Genomic DNA, 21,036 nt, shown 5'->3' with positions numbered 1-21,036 from the left:
ATAAAGATAAAAATTATTTTAAAAAAAGAAAAATTATAAATTATATGTCGATCTCGAGATTCGAACAGAAGACCAGCAAAATACAATGACACACCCTGCCGATCTAGCCACCAAGACTCGTACCTCGAGAGCTTCTGAAGTGTCAAAGATTCTCATTACGACTCGGCAATAAATTTTAAATATTGTGTAAATCTGGTTTGAAAAGCTCAAAGCTAAGAATATTAATAGATTCTGCGCATGTGCGGGAACTTGACTCTTAAAATTCCGATAAAATATAGAAATATTTTAAATTTATAATATTGTTTTGAAATAAATGATTTGGAATGATTCATAGTAACTCTATGAATAATGGAGAAATATAGATAAAATTTATTTAAAAAAAAGAAAAATTATAAAATCTTTGTCGATCTCGAGATTCGAACAGAATACCATCAAAATACAATAACACACCCTGCCAATCTAATCACCAAGACTCGTATCTCGAGAGCTTCTGAAGGGTCAATGATTCTCATTACGACTCTGCAATAAGTTTTAAGTATTGTGTAAATCTGGTTTTAAAAGCACAATGCTAAGAATATTAATAGATTCTGCGCATGTGCGGGAACTTCACTCTTAAAATTCCGATAAAATATAGAAATATTTTAAATTTATAATATTGTTTTGAAATATATGATTTGGAATGATTCATAGAAACTCTATGAATAATGGAGAAATAAAGATAAAAATTATTTTTAAAAAAGAAAATTTATAAATTATTTGTCGATCTCGAGATTCGAACAGAAGACCAGCTAAATACAATGACACACCCTGCCGATCTAGCCACCATGACTCGTAACTCGAGAGCTTCTGAAGTGTCAAAGATTCTCATTACGACTCGGCAATAAGTTTTAAATATTGTGTAAATCTGGTTTGAAAAGCACAAAGCTAAGAATATTAATAGATTCTGCGCATGTGCGGGAACTTGACTCTTAAAATTCCGATAAAATATAGAAATATTTTAAATTTATAATATTGTTTTGAAATAAATGATTTGGAATGATTCATAGTAACTCTATGAATAATGGAGAAATAAAGATAAAATTTATTTTAAAAAAAGAAAAATTATAAATTATTTGTCGATCTCGAGATTCGACAAGAAGACAGCAAAATACAATGACACACCCTGCCGATCTAGCCACCAATACTCGTACCTCGAGAGCTTCTGAATGGTCAAAGATTCTCATTACGACTCGGCAATAAGTTTTAAGTATAGTGTAAATCTGGTTTTAAAAGCACAATGCTAAGAATATTAATAGATTCTGCGCATGTGCTCGAACTTGACTCTTAAAATTTCGGTAAAATATAGAAATATTTTAAATTTATAATATTGTTTTGAAATATATGATTTGGAATGATTCATAGTAACGCTATGAATAATGGAGAAATATAGATCAAATATATTTAAAAAAAAGAAAAATTATAAATTATTTGTCGATCTCGTGATTCGAACAGAAGACCAGCAAAATACAATGACACACCCTGCAGATCTAGCCACCAAGACTCGTACCTCGAGAGCTTCTGAAGGGTCAAAGATTCTCATTACGACTCGGCAATAAGTTTTAAGTATTGTGTAAATCTGGTTTTAAAAGCACAATGCTAAGATAATTAATAGATTCTGCGCATGCGCGGGAACTTGACTCTTAAAATTCCGATAAAATATAGAAATATTTTAAATTTATAATTTTGTTTTGAAATTTATGATTTGGAATGATTCATAGTAACTCTATGAATAATTTAGAAATAAAGATAAAATTTATTTTTAAAAAAAAATTATAAATTATTTGTCGATCTCGAGATTCGAACAGAAGACCAGCAAAATACAAAGACACACCCTGCCGATCTAGCCACCAAGACTCGTACCTCGAGAGCTTCTGAAGGGTCAAAGATTGTCATTACGACTCGGCAATAAGTATTAAGTATTGTGTAAATCTCATTTTAAAAGCACAACGCTAAGAATATTAATAGATTCTGCGCATGTGCGGGAACTTGACTCTTAAAATTCCGATAAAATATAGAAATATATTAAATTTATAATATTGTTTTGAAATATATGAATTGGAATGATTCATAGTAACTCTATGAATAATGGAGAAATAAAGATAAAATTTATTTAAAAAAAAAAGAAAAATTATAAATTATTGGTCGATCTCGAGATTCGAACAGAAGACCAGCAAAATACAATGACACACCCTGCCGATCTAGCCACCAAGACTCGTATCTCGAGAGCTTCTGAAGGGTCAAGAATTCTCATTACGACTCGGCAATAAGTTTTAAGTATTGTGTAAATCTGGTTTTAAAAGCACAATGCTAAGAATATTAATAGATTCTGCGCATGTGCGGGAACTTCACTCTTAAAATTCCGATAAAATATAGAAATATTTTAAATTTATAATATTGTTTTGAAATATATGATTTGGAATGATTCATAGAAACTCTATGAATAAAGGAGAAATAAAGATAAAAATTATTTTAAAAAAAGAAAAATTATAAATTATATGTCGATCTCGAGATTCGAACAGAAGACCAGCAAAATACAATGACACACCCTGCCGATCTAGCCACCAAGACTCGTACCTCGAGAGCTTCTGAAGTGTCAAAGATTCTCATTACGACTCGGCAATAAGTTTTAAATATTGTGTAAATCTGGTTTGAAAAGCTCAAAGCTAAGAATATTAATAGATTCTGCGCATGTGCGGGAACTTGACTCTTAAAATTCCGATAAAATATAGAAATATTTTAAATTTATAATATTGTTTTGAAATAAATGATTTGGAATGATTCATAATAACTCTATGAATAATGGAGAAATAAAGATAAAATTTATTTTAAAAAAAGAAAAATTATAAATTATTTGTCGATCTCGAGATTCGACAAGAAGACAGCAAAATACAATGACACACCCTGCCGATCTAGCCACCAATACTCGTACCTCGAGAGCTTCTGAATGGTCAAAGATTCTCATTACGACTCGGCAATAAGTTTTAAGTATAGTGTAAATCTGGTTTTAAAAGCACAATGCTAAGAATATTAATAGATTCTGCGCATGTGCTCGAACTTGACTCTTAAATTATAATATTATATTATAATATTATAAATTTTAAATTTATAATATTGTTTTGAAATATATGATTTGGAATGATTCATAGTAACTCTATGAATAATGGAGAAATAAAGATAAAATTTATTTAAAAAAAAAGAAAAATTATAAATTATTGGTCGATCTCGAGATTCGAACAGAAGACCAGCAAAATACAATGACACACCCTGCCGATCTAGCCACAAAGACTCGTATCTCGAGAGTTTCTGAAGGGTCAAGAATTCTCATTACGACTCGGCAATACGTTTTAAGTATTGTGTAAATCTGGTTTTAAAAGCACAATGCTAAGAATATTAATAGATTCTGCGCATGTGCGGGAACTTCACTCTTAAAATTCCGATAAAATATAGAAATATTTTAAATTTATAATATTGTTTTGAAATATATGATTTGGAATGATTCATAGAAACTCTATGAATAAAGGAGAAATAAAGATAAAAATTATTTTTAAAAAAAGAAAAATTATAAATTATATGTCGATCTCGAGATTCGAACAGAAGACCAGCAAAATACAATGACACACCCTGCCGATCTAGCCACCAAGACTCGTACCTCGAGAGCTTCTGAAGTGTCAAAGATTCTCATTACGACTCGGCAATAAGTTTTAAATATTGTGTAAATCTGGTTTGAAAAGCTCAAAGCTAAGAATATTAATAGATTCTGCGCATGTGCGGGAACTTGACTCTTAAAATTCCGATAAAATATAGAAATATTTTAAATTTATAATATTGTTTTGAAATAAATGATTTGGAATGATTCATAGTAACTCTATGAATAATGGAGAAATATAGATAAAATTTATTTAAAAAAAAGAAAAATTATAAAATCTTTGTCGATCTCGAGATTCGAACAGAAGACCATCAAAATACAATAACACACCCTGCCAATCTAATCACCAAGACTCGTATCTCGAGAGCTTCTGAAGGGTCAAGGATTTTCATTACGACTCTGCAATAAGTTTTAAGTATTGTGTAAATCTGGTTTTAAAAGCACAATGCTAAGAATATTAATAGATTCTGCGCATGTGCGGGAACTTCACTCTTAAAATTCCGTTAAAATATAGAAATATTTTAAATTTATAATATTGTTTTGAAATACATGATTTGGAATGATTCATAGTAACTCTATGAATAATGGAGAAATAAAGATAAAATTTATTTAAAAAAAAGAAACATTATAAATTATTTGTCGATCTCGAGATTCGAACAGAAGACCATCAAAATACAATGACACACCCTGCCGATCTAGCCACCAAGACTCGTATCTCGAGAGCTTCTGAAGGGTCAAGGATTCTCATTACGACTCGGCAATAAGTTTTAAGTATTGTGTAAATCTGGTTTTAAAAGCACAATGCTAAGAATATTAATAGATTCTGCGCATGTGCGGGAACTTCACTCTTAAAATTCTTATAAAATATAGAAATATTTTAAATTTATAATATTGTTTTGAAATTTATGATTTGGAATGATTCATAGAAACTCTATGAATAATGGAGAAATAAAGATAAAAATTATTTTTAAAAAAGAAAATTTATAAATTATTTGTCGATCTCGAGATTCGAACAGAAGACCAGCTAAATACAATGACACACCCTGCCGATCTAGCCACCATGACTCGTACCTCGAGAGCTTCTGAAGTGTCAAAGATTCTCATTACGACTCGGCAATAAGTTTTAAATATTGTGTAAATCTGGTTTGAAAAGCACAAAGCTAAGAATATTAATAGATTCTGCGCATGTGCGGGAACTTGACTCTTAAAATTACGATAAAATATAGAAATAATGAAATTTATAATATTGTTTTGAAATAAATGATTTGGAATGATTCATAGTAACTCTATGAATAATGGAGAAATATAGATAAAATTTATTTAAGAAAAAAGAAAAATTATAAAATCTTTGTCGATCTCGAGATTCGAACAGAAGACCAGCAAAATACAATGACACACCCTGCCGATCTAGCCACCAAGACTCGTCCCTCGAGAGCTTCTGAAGTTTCAAAGATTCTCATTACGACTCGGCGATAAGTTATAAGTATTGTGTAAATCTGGTTTTAAAAGCACAATGCTAAGAATATTAATTGATTCTGCGCATGTGCGCGAACTTCACTCTTAAAATTCCGATAAAATATAGAAATATTGTAAATTTATAATATTGTTTTGAAATATATGATTTGGAATGATTCATAGAAACTCTATGAATAATGGAGAAATAAAGATAAAAATTATTTTAAAAAAAGAAAAATTATAAATTACTTGTCGATCTCGAGATTCGAACAGAAGACCAGCAAAATACAAGGACACACCCTGCCGATCAGCCACCAAGTCTCGTACCTCGAGAGCTTCTGAAGGGTCAAAGATTCTCATTACGACTCGGCAATAAATTTTAAGTATTCTGTAAATCGGTTTTTAAAAGCACAATGCTAAGATAATTAATAGATTCTGCGCATGTGCGCGAACTTGACTCTTAAAATTCCGATAAAATATAGAAATATATTAAATTTATAATATTGTTTTGAAATATATGATTTGGAATGATTCATAGTAACTCTATGAATAATGGAGAAATAAAGATAAAATTTATTTAAAAAAAAAGAAAAATTATAAATTATTTGTCGATCTCGAGATTCGAACAGAAGACCAGCAAAATACAATGACACACCCTGCCGATCTAGTCACCAAGACTCGTACCTCGAGAGCTTCTGAAGGGTCAAAGATTCTCATTACGACTCGTAAATAAGTTTTAAGCATTGTGTAAATCTGGTTTTAAAAGCACAATGCTAAGACAATTAATAGATTCTGCGCATGTGCGGGAACTTGACTCTTAAAATTCCGATAAAATATAGAAATATATTAAAATTATAATATTGTTTTGAAATATATGATTTGGAATGATTCATAGTAACTCTATGAATAATGGAGAAATAAAGATAAAATTTATTTAAAAAAAGAAAAATTATAAATTATTTGTCGATCTCGAGATTCGAACAGAAGACCAGCAAAATACAATGACACACCCTGCCGATCTAGCCACCAAGACTCGTATCTCGAGAGCTTCTGAAGGGTCAAAGATTCTCATTACGACTCGTCAATAAGTTTTAAGCATTGTGTAAATCTGGTTTTAAAAGAACAATGCTAAGATAATTAATAGATTCTGCGCATGTGCGGGAACTTGACTCTTAAAATTCCGATAAAATATAGAAATATATTAAATTTATAATATTGTTTTGAAATATATGATTTGGAATGATTCATAGTAACTCTATGAATAATGGAGAAATAAAGATAAAATTTATTTAAAAAAAAAGAAAAATTATAAATTATTTGTCGATCTCGAGATTCGAATAGAAGACCAGCAAAATACAATGACACACCCTGCCGATCTAGCCACCAAGACTCGTACCTCGAGAGCTTCTGAAGGGTCAAAGATTCTCATTACGACTCGTCAATAAGTTTTAAGCATTGTGTAAATCTGGTTTTAAAAGCACAATGCTAAGATAATTAATAGATTCTGCGCATGTGCGGGAACTTGACACTTAAAATTCCGATAAAATATAGAAATATATTAAATTTATAATATTGTTTTGAAATATATGATTTGGAATGATTCATAGTAACTCTATGAATAATGGAGAAATAAAGATAAAAATTATTTTAAAAAAAGAAAAATTATAAATTATTTGTCGATCTCGAGATTCGAACAGAAGACCAGCAAAATACAATGACACACCCTGCCGATCTAGCCACCAAGACTCGTACCTCGAGAGCTTCTGAAGTGTCAAAGATTCTCATTACGACTCGGCAATAAGTTTTAAATATTGTGTAAATCTGGTTTGAAAAGCACAAAGCTAAGAATATTAATAGATTCTGCGCATGTGCGGGAACTTGACTCTTAAAATTCCGATAAAATATAGAAATATTTTAAATTTATAATATTGTTTTGAAATAAATGATTTGGAATGATTCATAGTAACTCTATGAATAATGGAGAAATATAGATACAATTTATTTAAAAAAAAGAAAAAGTATAAAATCTTTGTCGATCTCGAGATTCGAACAGAAGACCATCAAAATACAATGCCACACCCTGCCAATCTAGCCACCAAGACTCGTATCTCGAGAGCTTCTGAAGGGTCAAGGATTCTCATTACGACTCTGCAATAAGTTTTAAGTATTGTGTAAATCTGGTTTTAAAAGCACAATGCTAAGAATATTAATAGATTCTGCGCATGAGCGGGAACTTCACTCTTAAAATTCCGATAAAATATAGAAATATTTTAAATTTATAATATTGTTTTGAAATATATGATTTGGAATGATTCATAGAAACTCTAGGAATAATGGAGAAATAAAGATAAAAATTATTTTAAAAAAAGAAAAATTATAAATTATTTGTCGATCTCGAGATTCGAACAGAAGACCAGCAAAATACAATGACACACCCTGCCGATCTAGCCACCAAGACTCGTACCTCGAGAGCTTCTGAAGTGTCAAAGATTCTCATTACGACTCGGCAATGAGTTTTAAATATTGTGTAAATCTGGTTTGAAAAGCACAAAGCTAAGAATATTAATAGATTCTGCGCATGTGCGGGAACTTGACTCTTAAAATTCCGATAAAATATAGAAATATTTTAAATTTATAATATTGTTTTGAAATATATGATTTGGAATGATTCATAGTAACGCTATGAATAATGGAGAAATATAGATAAAATATATTTAAAAAAAAGAAAACTTATAAATTATTTGTCGATCTTGAGATTCGAACAGAAGACCAGCAAAATACAATGACACACCCTGCAGATATAGCCACCAAGACTCGTACTTCGAGAGCTTCTGAAGTGTCAAAGATTCTCATTACGACTCGGCAATAAGTTATAAGTATTGTGTAAATCTGGTTTTAAAAGCACAATGCTAAGAATATTAATTGATTCTGCGCATGTGCGCGAAATTGACTTTTAAAATTCCGTTAAAATATAGAAATATTTTAAATTTATAATATTTTTTTGAAATACATAATTTGGAATGATTCATAGTAACTCTATGAATAATGGAGAAATAAAGATAAAATTTATTTAAAAAAAAGAAACATTATAAATTATTTGTCGATCTCGAGATTCGAACAGAAGACCAGCAAAATACAATGACACACCCTGCCGATCTAGCCACCAAGACTCGTACCTCGAGAGCTTCTGAAGTGTCAAAGATTCTCATTACGACTCGGCAATAAGTTTTAAATATTGTGTAAATCTGGTTTTAAAAGCACAATGCTAAGAATATTAATAGATTCTGCGCATGTGCGGGAACTTCACTCTTAAAATTCCGATAAAATATAGAAATATTTTAAATTTATAATATTGTTTTGAAATAAATGATTTGGAATGATTCATAGTAACTCTATGAATAATGGAGAAATAAAGATAAAATTTATTTTAAAAAAAGAAAAATTATAAATTATTTGTCGATCTCAAGATTCGACAAGAAGACAGCAAAATACAATGACACACCCTGCCGATCTAGCCACCAATACTCGTACCTCGAGAGCTTCTGAATGGTCAAAGATTCTCATTACGACTCGGCAATAAGTTTTAAGTATAGTGTAAATCTGGTTTTAAAAGCACAATGCTAAGAATATTAATAGATTCTGCGCATGTGCTCGAACTTGACTCTTAAATTATAATATTATATTATAATATTATAAATTTTAAATTTATAATATTGTTTTGAAATATATGATTTGGAATGATTCATAGTAACTCTATGAATAATGGAGAAATAAAGATAAAATTTATTTAAAAAAAAAGAAAAATTATAAATTATTGGTCGATCTCGAGATTCGAACAGAAGACCAGCAAAATACAATGACACACCCTGCCGATCTAGCCACAAAGACTCGTATCTCGAGAGCTTCTGAAGGGTCAAGAATTCTCATTACGACTCGGCAATAAGTTTTAAGTATTGTGTAAATCTGGTTTTAAAAGCACAATGCTAAGAATATTAATAGATTCTGCGCATGTGCGGGAACTTCACTCTTAAAATTCCGATAAAATATAGAAATATTTTAAATTTATAATATTGTTTTGAAATATATGATTTGGAATGATTCATAGAAACTCTATGAATAAAGGAGAAATAAAGATAAAAATTATTTTAAAAAAAGAAAAATTATAAATTATATGTCGATCTCGAGATTCGAACAGAAGACCAGCAAAATACAATGACACACCCTGCCGATCTAGCCACCAAGACTCGTACCTCGAGAGCTTCTGAAGTGTCAAAGATTCTCATTACGACTCGGCAATAAGTTTTAAATATTGTGTAAATCTGGTTTGAAAAGCTCAAAGCTAAGAATATTAATAGATTCTGCGCATGTGCGGGAACTTGACTCTTAAAATTCCGATAAAATATAGAAATATTTTAAATTTATAATATTGTTTTGAAATAAATGATTTGGAATGATTCATAGTAACTCTATGAATAATGGAGAAATATAGATAAAATTTATTTAAAAAAAAGAAAAATTATAAAATCTTTGTCGATCTCGAGATTCGAACAGAAGACCATCAAAATACAATAACACACCCTGCCAATCTAATCACCAAGACTCGTATCTCGAGAGCTTCTGAAGGGTCAAGGATTTTCATTACGACTCTGCAATAAGTTTTAAGTATTGTGTAAATCTGGTTTTAAAAGCACAATGCTAAGAATATTAATAGATTCTGCGCATGTGCGGGAACTTCACTCTTAAAATTCCGTTAAAATATAGAAATATTTTAAATTTATAATATTGTTTTGAAATACATGATTTGGAATGATTCATAGTAACTCTATGAATAATGGAGAAATAAAGATAAAATTTATTTAAAAAAAAGAAACATTATAAATTATTTGTCGATCTCGAGATTCGAACAGAAGACCATCAAAATACAATGACACACCCTGCCGATCTAGCCACCAAGACTCGTATCTCGAGAGCTTCTGAAGGGTCAAGGATTCTCATTACGACTCGGCAATAAGTTTTAAGTATTGTGTAAATCTGGTTTTAAAAGCACAATGCTAAGAATATTAATAGATTCTGCGCATGTGCGGGAACTTGACTCTTAAAATTCCGTTAAAATATAGAAATATATTAAATTTATAATATTGTTTTGAAATACATGATTTGGAATGATTCATAGTAACTCTATGAATAATGGAGAAATAAAGATAAAATTTATTTAAAAAAAAGAAACATTATAAATTATTTGTCGATCTCGAGATTCGAACAGAAGACCAGCAAAATACAATGACACACCCTGCAGATATAGCCACCAAGACTCGTACTTCGAGAGCTTCTGAAGTGTCAAAGATTCTCATTACGACTCGGCAATAAGTTATAAGTATTGTGTAAATCTGGTTTTAAAAGCACAATGCTAAGAATATTAATTGATTCTGCGCATGTGCGCGAAATTGACTTTTAAAATTCCGTTAAAATATAGAAATATTTTAAATTTATAATATTTTTTTGAAATACATAATTTGGAATGATTCATAGTAACTCTATGAATAATGGAGAAATAAAGATAAAATTTATTTAAAAAAAAGAAACATTATAAATTATTTGTCGATCTCGAGATTCGAACAGAAGACCAGCAAAATACAATGACACACCCTGCCGATCTAGCCACCAAGACTCGTACCTCGAGAGCTTCTGAAGTGTCAAAGATTCTCATTACGACTCGGCAATAAGTTTTAAATATTGTGTAAATCTGGTTTTAAAAGCACAATGCTAAGAATATTAATAGATTCTGCGCATGTGCGGGAACTTCACTCTTAAAATTCCGATAAAATATAGAAATATTTTAAATTTATAATATTGTTTTGAAATAAATGATTTGGAATGATTCATAGTAACTCTATGAATAATGGAGAAATAAAGATAAAATTTATTTTAAAAAAAGAAAAATTATAAATTATTTGTCGATCTCGAGATTCGACAAGAAGACAGCAAAATACAATGACACACCCTGCCGATCTAGCCACCAATACTCGTACCTCGAGAGCTTCTGAATGGTCAAAGATTCTCATTACGACTCGGCAATAAGTTTTAAGTATAGTGTAAATCTGGTTTTAAAAGCACAATGCTAAGAATATTAATAGATTCTGCGCATGTGCTCGAACTTGACTCTTAAATTATAATATTATATTATAATATTATAAATTTTAAATTTATAATATTGTTTTGAAATATATGATTTGGAATGATTCATAGTAACTCTATGAATAATGGAGAAATAAAGATAAAATTTATTTAAAAAAAAAGAAAAATTATAAATTATTGGTCGATCTCGAGATTCGAACAGAAGACCAGCAAAATACAATGACACACCCTGCCGATCTAGCCACAAAGACTCGTATCTCGAGAGCTTCTGAAGGGTCAAGAATTCTCATTACGACTCGGCAATAAGTTTTAAGTATTGTGTAAATCTGGTTTTAAAAGCACAATGCTAAGAATATTAATAGATTCTGCGCATGTGCGGGAACTTCACTCTTAAAATTCCGATAAAATATAGAAATATTTTAAATTTATAATATTGTTTTGAAATATATGATTTGGAATGATTCATAGAAACTCTATGAATAAAGGAGAAATAAAGATAAAAATTATTTTAAAAAAAGAAAAATTATAAATTATATGTCGATCTCGAGATTCGAACAGAAGACCAGCAAAATACAATGACACACCCTGCCGATCTAGCCACCAAGACTCGTACCTCGAGAGCTTCTGAAGTGTCAAAGATTCTCATTACGACTCGGCAATAAGTTTTAAATATTGTGTAAATCTGGTTTGAAAAGCTCAAAGCTAAGAATATTAATAGATTCTGCGCATGTGCGGGAACTTGACTCTTAAAATTCCGATAAAATATAGAAATATTTTAAATTTATAATATTGTTTTGAAATAAATGATTTGGAATGATTCATAGTAACTCTATGAATAATGGAGAAATATAGATAAAATTTATTTAAAAAAAAGAAAAATTATAAAATCTTTGTCGATCTCGAGATTCGAACAGAAGACCATCAAAATACAATAACACACCCTGCCAATCTAATCACCAAGACTCGTATCTCGAGAGCTTCTGAAGGGTCAAGGATTTTCATTACGACTCTGCAATAAGTTTTAAGTATTGTGTAAATCTGGTTTTAAAAGCACAATGCTAAGAATATTAATAGATTCTGCGCATGTGCGGGAACTTCACTCTTAAAATTCCGTTAAAATATAGAAATATTTTAAATTTATAATATTGTTTTGAAATACATGATTTGGAATGATTCATAGTAACTCTATGAATAATGGAGAAATAAAGATAAAATTTATTTAAAAAAAAGAAACATTATAAATTATTTGTCGATCTCGAGATTCGAACAGAAGACCATCAAAATACAATGACACACCCTGCCGATCTAGCCACCAAGACTCGTATCTCGAGAGCTTCTGAAGGGTCAAGGATTCTCATTACGACTCGGCAATAAGTTTTAAGTATTGTGTAAATCTGGTTTTAAAAGCACAATGCTAAGAATATTAATAGATTCTGCGCATGTGCGGGAACTTCACTCTTAAAATTCTTATAAAATATAGAAATATTTTAAATTTATAATATTGTTTTGAAATTTATGATTTGGAATGATTCATAGAAACTCTATGAATAATGGAGAAATAAAGATAAAAATTATTTTAAAAAAAGAAAATTTATAAATTATTTGTCGATCTCGAGATTCGAACAGAAGACCAGCTAAATACAATGACACACCCTGCCGATCTAGCCACAATGACTCGTACCTCGAGAGCTTCTGAAGTGTCAAAGATTCTCATTACGACTCGGCAATAAGTTTTAAATATTGTGTAAATCTGGTTTGAAAAGCACAAAGCTAAGAATATTAATATATTCTGCGCATGTGCGGGAACTTGACTCTTAAAATTACGATAAAATATAGAAATAATGAAATTTATAATATTGTTTTGAAATAAATGATTTGGAATGATTCATAGTAACTCTATGAATAATGGAGAAATATAGATAAAATTTATTTAAGAAAAAAGAAAAATTATAAAATCTTTGTCGATCTCGAGATTCGAACAGAAGACCAGCAAAATACAAGGACACACCCTGCCGATCAGCCACCAAGTCTCGTACCTCGAGAGCTTCTGAAGGGTCAAAGATTCTCATTACGACTCGGCAATAAATTTTAAGTATTCTGTAAATCGGTTTTTAAAAGCACAATGCTAAGATAATTAATAGATTCTGCGCATGTGCGCGAACTTGACTCTTAAAATTCCGATAAAATATAGAAATATATTAAATTTATAATATTGTTTTGAAATATATGATTTGGAATGATTCATAGTAACTCTATGAATAATGGAGAAATAAAGATAAAATTTATTTAAAAAAAAGAAAAATTATAAATTATTTGTCGATCTCGAGATTCGAACAGAAGACCAGCAAAATACAATGACACACCCTGCCGATCTAGTCACCAAGACTCGTACCTCGAGAGCTTCTGAAGGGTCAAAGATTCTCATTACGACTCGTAAATAAGTTTTAAGCATTGTGTAAATCTGGTTTTAAAAGCACAATGCTAAGACAATTAATAGATTCTGCGCATGTGCGGGAACTTGACTCTTAAAATTCCGATAAAATATAGAAATATATTAAAATTATAATATTGTTTTGAAATATATGATTTGGAATGATTCATAGTAACTCTATGAATAATGGAGAAATAAAGATAAAATTTATTTAAAAAAAGAAAAATTATAAATTATTTGTCGATCTCGAGATTCGAACAGAAGACCAGCAAAATACAATGACACACCCTGCCGATCTAGCCACCAAGACTCGTACCTCGAGAGCTTCTGAAGTGTCAAAGATTCTCATTACGACTCGGCAATAAGTTTTAAATATTGTGTAAATCTGGTTTGAAAAGCACAAAGCTAAGAATATTAATAGATTCTGCGCATGTGCGGGAACTTGACTCTTAAAATTCCGATAAAATATAGAAATATTTTAAATTTATAATATTGTTTTGAAATAAATGATTTGGAATGATTCATAGTAACTCTATGAATAATGGAGAAATATAGATACAATTTATTTAAAAAAAGAAAAAGTATAAAATCTTTGTCGATCTCGAGATTCGAACAGAAGACCATCAAAATACAATGCCACACCCTGCCAATCTAGCCACCAAGACTCGTATCTCGAGAGCTTCTGAAGGGTCAAGGATTCTCATTACGACTCTGCAATAAGTTTTAAGTATTGTGTAAATCTGGTTTTAAAAGCACAATGCTAAGAATATTAATAGATTCTGCGCATGAGCGGGAACTTCACTCTTAAAATTCCGATAAAATATAGAAATATTTTAAATTTATAATATTGTTTTGAAATATATGATTTGGAATGATTCATAGAAACTCTAGGAATAATGGAGAAATAAAGATAAAAATTATTTTAAAAAAAGAAAAATTATAAACTATTTGTCGATCTCGAGATTCGAACAGAAGACCAGCAAAATACAATGACACACCCTGCCGATCTAGCCACCAAGACTCGTACCTCGAGAGCTTCTGAAGTGTCAAAGATTCTCATTACGACTCGGCAATGAGTTTTAAATATTGTGTAAATCTGGTTTGAAAAGCACAAAGCTAAGAATATTAATAGATTCTGCGCATGTGCGGGAACTTGACTCTTAAAATTCCGATAAAATATAGAAATATTTTAAATTTATAATATTGTTTTGAAATATATGATTTGGAATGATTCATAGTAACGCTATGAATAATGGAGAAATATAGATAAAATATATTTAAAAAAAAGAAAACTTATAAATTATTTGTCGATCTTGAGATTCGAACAGAAGACCAGCAAAATACAATGACACACCCTGCAGATATAGCCACCAAGACTCGTACCTCGAGAGCTTCTGAAGTGTCAAAGATTCTCATTACGACGCGGCAATAAGTTTTAAGTATCGTGTAAATCTGGTTTTAAAAGCACAATGCTAAGATAATTAATAGATTCTGCGCATGCACGGGAACTTGACTCTTAAAATTCCGATAAAATATAGAAATATATTAAATTTATAATATTGTTTTGAAATATATGAATTGGAATGATTCATAGTAACTCTATGAATGATGGAGAAATAAAGATAAAATTTATTTAAAAAAAAGAAAAATTATAAATTATTTGTCGATCTCGAGATTCGAACAGAAGACCAGCAAAATACAATGACACACCCTGCCGATCAGCCACCAAGACTCGTACCTCGAGAGCTTCTGAAGGCTCAAAGATTCTCATTACGACTGGGCAATAAATTTTAAGCATTCTGTAAATCTGGTTTTAAAAGCACAATGCTAAGAAAATTAATAGATTCTGCGCATGTGCGCGAACTTGACTCTTAAAATTCCTATAAAATATAGAAATATTTTAAATTTATAATATTGTTTTGAAATAAATGATTTGGAATGATTCATAGTAACTCTATGAATAATGGAGAAATATAGATACAATTTATTTAAAAAAAAGAAAAATTATAAAATCTTTGTCGATCTCGAGATTCGAACAGAAGACCATCAAAATACAATGCCACACCCTGCCAATCTAGCCACCAAGACTCGTATCTCGAGAGCTTCTGAAGGGTCAAGGATTCTCATTACGACTCTGCAATAAGTTTTAAGTATTGTGTAAATCTGGTTTTAAAAGCACAATGCTAAGAATATTAATAGATTCTGCGCATGTGCGGGAACTTCACTCTTAAAATTCCGATAATATATAGAAATATTTTAAATTTATAATATTGTTTTGAAATATATGATTTGGAATGATTCATAGAAACTCTATGAATAATGGAGAAATAAAGATAAAAATTATTTTTAAAAAAGAAAAATTATAAATTATTTGTCGATCTCGAGATTCGAACAGAAGACCAGCAAAATACAATGACACACCCTGCCGATCTAGCCACCAAGACTCGTACCTCGAGAGCTTCTGAAGTGTCAAAGATTCTCATTACGACTCGGCAATAAGTTTTAAATATTGTGTAAATCTGGTTTGAAAAGCACAAAGCTAAGAATATTAATAGATTCTGCGCATGTGCGGGAACTTGACTCTTAAAATTCCGATAAAATATAGAAATATTTTAAATTTATAATATTGTTTTGAAATATATGATTTGGAATGATTCATAGTAACGCTATGAATAATGGAGAAATATAGATAAAATATATTTAAAAAAAAGAAAACTTATAAATTATTTGTCGATCTTGAGATTCGAACAGAAGACCAGCAAAATACAATGACACACCCTGCAGATATAGCCACCAAGACTCGTACCTCGAGAGCTTCTGAAGTGTCAAAGATTCTCATTACGACGCGGCAATAAGTTTTAAGTATCGTGTAAATCTGGTTTTAAAAGCACAATGCTAAGATAATTAATAGATTCTGCGCATGCACGGGAACTTGACTCTTAAAATTCCGATAAAATATAGAAATATATTAAATTTATAATATTGTTTTGAAATATATGAATTGGAATGATTCATAGTAACTCTATGAATGATGGAGAAATAAAGATAAAATTTATTTAAAAAAAAGAAAAATTATAAATTATTTGTCGATCTCGAGATTCGAACAGAAGACCAGCAAAATACAATGATACACCCTGCCGATCAGCCACCAAGACTCGTACGTCGAGAGCTTCTGAAGGGTCAAAGATTCTCATTACGACTGGGCAATAAATTTTAAGCATTCTGTAAATCTGGTTTTAAAAGCACAATGCTAAGAAAATTAATAGATTCTGCGCATGTGCGCGAACTTGACTCTTAAAATTCCGATAAAATATAGAAATATATTAAATTTATAATATTGTTTTGAAATATATGATTTGGAATGATTCATAGTAACTCTATGAATAATTTAGAAATAAAGATAAAATTTATTTAAAAAAAAAAGAAAAATTATAAATTATTTGTCGATCTCGAGATTCGAACAGAAGACCAGCAAAATACAATGACACACCCTGCCGATCTAGCCACCAAGACTCGTACCTCGAGAGCTTCTGAAGGGTCAAAGATTCTCATTACGACTCTTCAATAAGTTTTAAGCATTGTGTAAATCTGGTTTTAAAAGCACAATGCTAAGATAATTAATAGATTCTGCGCATGTGCGGGAACTTGACTCTTAAAATTCAGATAAAATATAGAAATATATTAAATTTATAATATTGTTTTGAAATATATGATTTGGAATGATTCATAGTAACTCTATGAATAATGGAGAAATAAAGATAAAATTTATTTAAAAAAAAAGAAAAATTATAAATTATTTGTCGATCTCGAGATTCGAACAGAAGACCAGCAAAATACAATGACACACCCTGCCGATCTAGCCACCAAGACTCGTACCTCGAGAGCTTTTGAAGGGTCAAAGATTCTCATTACGACTCGTCAATAAGTTTTAAGCATTGTGTAAATCTGGTTTTAAAAGAACAATGCTAAGATAATTAATAGATTCTGCGCATGTGCGGGAACTTGACTCTTAAAATTCCGATAAAATATAGAAATATATTAAATTTATAATATTGTTTTAAAATATATGATTTGGAATGATTCATAGTAACTCTATGAATAATGGAGAAATAAAGATAAAATTTATTTAAAAAAAAGAAAAATTATAAATTATTTGTCGATCTCGAGATTCGAACAGAAGACCAGCAAAATACAATGACACACCCTGCAGAACAGCCACCAAGACTCGTACCTCGAGAGCTTCTGAAGGGTCAAAGATTCTCATTACGACTCGGCAATAAATTTTAAGCATTCTGTAAATCTGGTTTTAAAAGCACAATGCTAAGAAAATTAATAGATTCTGCGCATGTGCGCGAACTTGACTCTTAAAATTCCGATAAAATATAGAAATATATTAAATTTATAATATTGTTTTGAAATATATGATTTGGAATGATTCATAGTAACTCTATGAATAATGGAGAAATAAAGATAAAATTTATTTAAAAAAAAAGAAAAATTATAAATTATTGGTCGATCTCGAGATTCGAACAGAAGACCATCAAAATACAATGACACACCCTGCCGATCTAGCCACCAAGACTCGTATCTCGAGAGCTTCTGAAGGGTCAAGGATTCTCATTACGACTCGGCAATAAGTTTTAAGTATTGTGTAAATCTGGTTTTAAAAGCACAATGCTAAGAATATTAATAGATTCTGCGCATGTGCGGGAACTTGACTCTTAAAATTCCGATAAAATATAGAAATATTTTAAATTTATAATATTGTTTTGAAATATATGATTTGGAATGATTCATAGAAACTCTATGAATAATGGAGAAATATAGATAAAATTTATTTAAAAAAAAGAAACATTATAAATTATTTGTCGATCTCGAGATTCGAACAGAATACCATCAAAATACAATGACACACCCTGCCGATCTAGCCACCAAGACTCGTATCTCGAGAGCTTCTGAAGGGTCAAGGATTCTCATTACGACTCGGCAATAAGTTTTAAGTATTGTGTAAATCTGGTTTTAAAAGCACAATGCTAAGAATATTAATAGATTCTGCGCATGTGCGGGAACTTCACTCTTAAGATTCCGATAAAATATAGAAATATTTTAAATTTATAATATTGTTTTGAAATATATGATTTGGAATGATTCATAGAAACTCTATGAATAATGGAGAAATAAAGATAAAAATTATTTAAAAAAAAGAAAAATTATAAATTATTTGTCGATCTCGAGATTCGAACAGAAGACCATCAAAATACAATGACACACCCTGCCGATCTAGCCACCAAGACTCGTACCTCGAGAGCTTCTGAAGTGTCAAAGATTCTCATTACGACTCGGCAATGAGTTTTAAATATTGTGTAAATCTGGTTTGAAAAGCACAAAGCTAAGAATATTAATAGATTCTGCGCATGTGCGGGAACTTGACTCTTAAAATTCCGATAAAATATAGAAATATTTTAAATTTATAATATTGTTTTGAAATATATGATTTGGAATGATTCATAGAAACTCTATGAATAATTTAGAAATAAAGATAAAATTTATTTAAAAAAAAAGAAAAATTATAAATTATTTGTCGATCTCGAGATTCGAACAGAAGACCAGCAAAATACAATGACACACCCTGCCGATCTAGCCACCAAGACTCGTACCTCGAGAGCTTCTGAAGGGTCAAAGATTCTCATTACGACTCTTCAATAAGTTTTAAGCATTGTGTAAATCTGGTTTTAAAAGCACAATGCTAAGATAATTAATAGATTCTGCGCATGTGCGGGAACTTGACTCTTAAAATTCCGATAAAATATAGAAATATATTAAATTTATAATATTGTTTTGAAATATATGATTTGGAATGATTCATAGTAACTCTATGAATAATGGAGAAATAAAGATAAAATTTATTTAAAAAAAAAGAAAAATTATAAATTATTTGTCGATCTCGAGATTCGAATAGAAGACCAGCAAAATACAATGACACACCCTGCCGATCTAGCCACCAAGACTCGTACCTCGAGAGCTTCTGAAGGGTCAAAGATTCTCATTACGACTCGGCAATAAGTTTTAAGTATTGTGTAAATCTGGTTTTAAAAGCACAATGCTAAGAATATTAATAGATTCTGCGCATGTGCGGGAACTTGACTCTTAAAATTCCGATAAAATATAGAAATATTTTAAATTTATAATATTGTTTTGAAATATATGATTTGGAATGATTCATAGAAACTCTATGAATAATGGAGAAATATAGATAAAATTTATTTAAAAAAAAAGAAACATTATAAATTATTTGTCGATCTCGAGATTCGAACAGAAGACCATCAAAATACAATGACACACCCTGCCGATCTAGCCACCAAGACCCGTGTCTCGAGAGCTTCTGAAGGGTCAAGGATTCTCATTACGACTCGGCAATAAGTTTTAAGTATTGTGTAAATCTGGTTTTAAAAGCACAATGCTAAGAATATTAATAGATTCTGCGCATGTGCGGGAACTTGACTCTTAAAATTCCGATAAAATATAGAAATATTTTAAATTTATAATATTGTTTTGAAATATATGATTTGGAATGATTCATAGAAACTCTATGAATAATGGAGAAATATAGATAAAATTTATTTAAAAAAAAGAAACATTATAAATTATTTGTCGATCTCGAGATTCGAACAGAAGACCAGCAAAATACAATGACACACCCTGCCGATCTAGCCACCAAGACTCGTACCTCGAGAGCTTCTGAAGTGTCAAAGATTCTCATTACGACTCGACAATGAATTTTAAATATTGTGTAAATCTGGTTTTAAAAGCACAATGCTAAGAATATTAATAGATTCTGCGCATGTGCGGGAACTTGACTCTTAAAATTCCGATAAAATATAGAAATATTTTAAATTTATAATATTGTTTTGAAATATATGATTTGTAATGATTCATAGAAACTCTTTGAATAATGGAGAAATATAGATAAAATTTATTTAAAAAAAAGAAAAATTATAAATTATTTGTCGATCTCGAGATTCGAACAGAAGACCATCAAAATACAATGACACACCCTGCCGATCTAGCCACCAAGACTCGTATCTCGAGAGCTTCTGAAGGGTCAAGGATTCTCATTACGACTCGGCAATAAGTTTTAAGTATTGTGTAAATCTGGTTTTAAATGCACAATGCTAAGAATATTAATAGATTCTGCGCATGTGCGGGAACTTGACTCTTAAAATTCCGATAAAATATAGAAATATTTTAAATTTATAATTTTGTTTTGAAATAAATGATTTGGAATGATTCATAGTAACTCTATGAATAATGGAGAAATATAGATACAATT

The sequence above is a fragment of the Argiope bruennichi genome, chromosome 3 (genome assembly GCF_947563725.1).
Source record: "Argiope bruennichi chromosome 3, qqArgBrue1.1, whole genome shotgun sequence".
Taxonomy (NCBI): Eukaryota; Metazoa; Arthropoda; class Arachnida; order Araneae; family Araneidae; genus Argiope; species Argiope bruennichi.
This window is presented reverse-complemented; position numbering follows the sequence as displayed.